The sequence below is a fragment of the Bubalus bubalis genome, chromosome 2, assembly GCF_019923935.1.
Source record: "Bubalus bubalis isolate 160015118507 breed Murrah chromosome 2, NDDB_SH_1, whole genome shotgun sequence".
Lineage (NCBI taxonomy): Eukaryota > Metazoa > Chordata > Mammalia > Artiodactyla > Bovidae > Bubalus > Bubalus bubalis.
Window position 1 is genome coordinate 122,862,884 of NC_059158.1, and position 3,636 is coordinate 122,866,519.

The window sequence follows — 3,636 nt, forward strand, 5'->3', positions numbered from 1 at the left end:
AATAATCCCCGTCCCCTGAGTGTAGCCTGTGCACAGTGCTGCCGTTGTCATCTAGTTGCTAAGTCATGTCCAGCTCTTTGCGACCTCATGGACTGCAGCCCTCCAGGCTCCTCCGTCCCTGGTATTTTCCAGGCAACAACACTGCAATGGGTTGCCATTTCCTTCTCCATGGGATCTTCCCAACCCAGGAATCAAACCCGCGTCTCCTGCATCTCCTGCCTTGGCAGGCAGATTCTGAGCCATCTGGGAAGCCCATAGTGACTGCCTTCCAGAGAGTCCAGTATGCAAAGGCAGAAGGTGAGGGGAAGAATCCTTGACAGACGAAACCTGACAAACACTTCCTTAGGCAGGTGATCAAGGTCATTATAAGCCGAAATAATTCTTGTTAGTTGGTGCCCGTGGTAAAACGATAGTTTTCCTCTCTGATCTTCCTCCCCAAAGTCCATAATCCCTATCGAGTCATAAGAAATACATCAAATAAATTCCCAGGGACATCTTCAAAAATATTTGAGCAGCATTCCTCAGAACTGTCACAGTGATCAAAACCAAGGAGAGTCTGAGAGACTCACAGACTTAGGAAATGAATTTATGGTTGCAGGAGTGGGGGAGAAGATGGGGAGAAGGGGTAGTTAGGGAGTTTGGAATGGACAGGTACACACTGCTATATTTGAAATCAGTAACCAACAAGGACCTACTGTATAGCCCAGGGAACTCTGCTCAATGTTATGTGGCAGCCTGGATGGGAGGGGAGTTTGGGGGAAAATGGATACATATGTATGTATGACCGAGTCCCTTTGGTGTCCACCTGAAAGTGTCGCAACATTGTTAATTGGCTACACTCCAATACAAAATAAAAAGCTTAAAAAAAAAAAAAGGAAAGTCTGAGAAACTATCACAGCCAAGAGGAGCCTAAGGAGACATGACAATTAATGTAATGAGGCATCCTGAGAGGGACCCTGGAAGAGAAAAAGACAATGAATAAAAGCTAAGGAACTGTGAATATAGTAAACACCTTAGCTCGTTTTGGGGCTTCCCTTGTGGCTCAACTGGTAAAGAATCCTCCTGCAATGCGGGAGACCTGGGTTTGATCCCTGGGTTGGGAAGATCCCCTGGAGAAGGGAAAAGCTACCCACTCTAGTATTCTGGCCTGGAGAATTCCATGGACTGGATAGTCCACAGGGTTGAAAGAGTCGGACACAACTGAGCGACTTTTACTTGCAGTTCATATCAATGTATGAACATGTAGGTGCATACTAATATAAGATGCTAATAATAGGGGAAACGAGGTGCAGGAGCATGTGAGAGCTCTCTGTACTATTTTCTCAACTTCCCTGTAAATTGTTTTGAAAAATGAAGTCCATAAAAAATGTTGGGGCTTCCCAGGTGGCCCAGCAGTTTAGCATCTGCCTTGCATCCAAGAGATACCGGTTCGATCCCTGGTCCGGGAAGATCCCACATGCCTCGGAGCAACTAAGCCCGTGTGCCACAACTACTGAGCCTGTGCCCTAGAGCCCAGGCTCCCCAACAAGAGAAGCCGTTGCAATGAGAAGCTCGTGCAGCACAACTAGAGAAAGCTCATGTGCAGCAACAAAGACCCAGTGCAGGAAAAAAAAATGTGATAAGTGAAAGCAAGATGAGGCTGTAAAAATGTCTCTAGGTAAGGGTTGGCAAACTTTGTAAAAGGCTAGTTAGTAAATATTTTAGGTTTGGGGCTTTATGGTCCCTATTACAGCTACTCAGCTCGGCTGTCTTAGAGTAAAAGCAGGCACAGGCCATACAGATGAGATGGCTGATTTCCAATAAAATTTTATTTAGCAAAAACAAAACAAAAAAGCAAAAAGTGGCCTGTGAGCCATGGTTTGCTGACCCTGCTCTAGCATGTGTACTTAGAAGTGGAATTGCTGGGCCACAAATATCCAAACCCTCAATTTTGGAAACCATCAAATGGTTTTCCCAAGAGACTGCATCAAGTTTAAAAAAAAAAAAAAATAGAAAGGAATGTATTACCATAGAAGTTCCTTTTGATTCATGTCTTGCCCCAAACTTAGCATTTTTTTCTAAAATGGTTTGTTGCTGAGTTCTTGTGCTGCGTTTCCCTGATTATAATGGGCCTATAATTTCTCCCTCTTCTGAGAAATGCCTATTCGTGGTTTTTGCTCAGTCTTTGCTGTGTTGTCTTTCTTTTATGCATTAGCAGGGGCTCTTTATATATTCTGGGCTTTGCTGGTGGCTTAGATGGTAAAGAATCTGCCTGCAATGCGGGAGACCCAGGTTTGATCCTTGGGTTGGGAAGATCCCCTGGAGAAGGGAATAGCTTCCCACTTCCGTATTCTTGCCTTGAAAATCCCGTGGACAGAGAAGCCTGGTGGGCTACAGTCCATGGGGTCCCAAAGAGTCAGACTCGAATGAGCGACTAACATACATTTCAGATACTAGTCTTTTATTTGTTATTAATGTTCCAAATATCTCCTCCCAAGATATGGCTTGTCTTTTCACTTTTCATCAACATCTTTTGATGAACAGAGTTCTTAATTTTAATGTAGTCAGGTTTATTAATCTTTCCTTTTTATAGTTAGTACTTTCTCTTCTTTCTTGTTGAAGAAATCCTCTTGCCTTTCACCTGTAAGTCCTCAGTACCTCTGGAATTTACACAAAGTCCAGAATATATAGAGGAGGAGAGAATTCAATTTTATTTTTTTCTGTTTGGATAGCCAGTGGCCCCAGTCCAGCATTTCCTTCCCTGCTGTCTGCAACGTCACCATGTCACGTCATGTCCACATAGTATATCTGGTGCTGGTGTCTAGTTTGTTTCATTTGTCATATAATTTCATGATAATTCTCAATATCAAATTACCCCCAACCCAGTCTTTTTCAGGAATGTCTTGACTATTTTTAGCCCTTTGGACAGTCATATATTCTTTAAAATTATCTTGTCAAGTTTTCTGTGTGTGTGTGCACGCGTGCGCTCAGTTGTGTCTGACTCTTTGCAACCCCAGTTTTATGAAAAAAACAAAAACAAACTAACGATACTAGTTCTGGGAACTTACTGAGATTGCATTGAATCCATAGACTGGTGTGGGGAGAACTGACATGTTCAAAATGTTGCATCTTCCTATCTCTGAACATAGAATATGTCTCCTAACATCTTTGGGGTGAGGTTTAAAGATGTTAAGTGACCAGCCCCTGGGGCTGTACAGTGAGGCTGAGGTTAGCCTGTGAGCTCTGAGTTTCCCCTCTGCCCAGGTGAAAGGGAGCTCACACACCTTCAATAAAAATTTTCTTCAATAGAAAAATAGCAAAGAGGGCTCCTGACTATAGTAAGCTCACTCACCCACCTGGGAACCCAGAGTTACCTGACAGAAGCAGAAAGGGGCCCTGACCCTCTGAAAGTTGTAAAATGAACAGCTGCCACTCCTCCTGCAGCTCACGCTGTTTGCTTAAAGCACTTTTTAATAGGTCCTCAGACAGGGAGATGGCAATTAGGTCTTCTCAAGGCTCCAGGTGCCCCAGAGAGAGTGGTTGAGAAATCTGACCTGATGAACAGATAAGAAAGTTATAATTAACATAGCCTATGTGAACACATGGGATTGCCTATATAGTAGTTTTCCAAACCATCAAGACAGTTCTCAGGCAAAT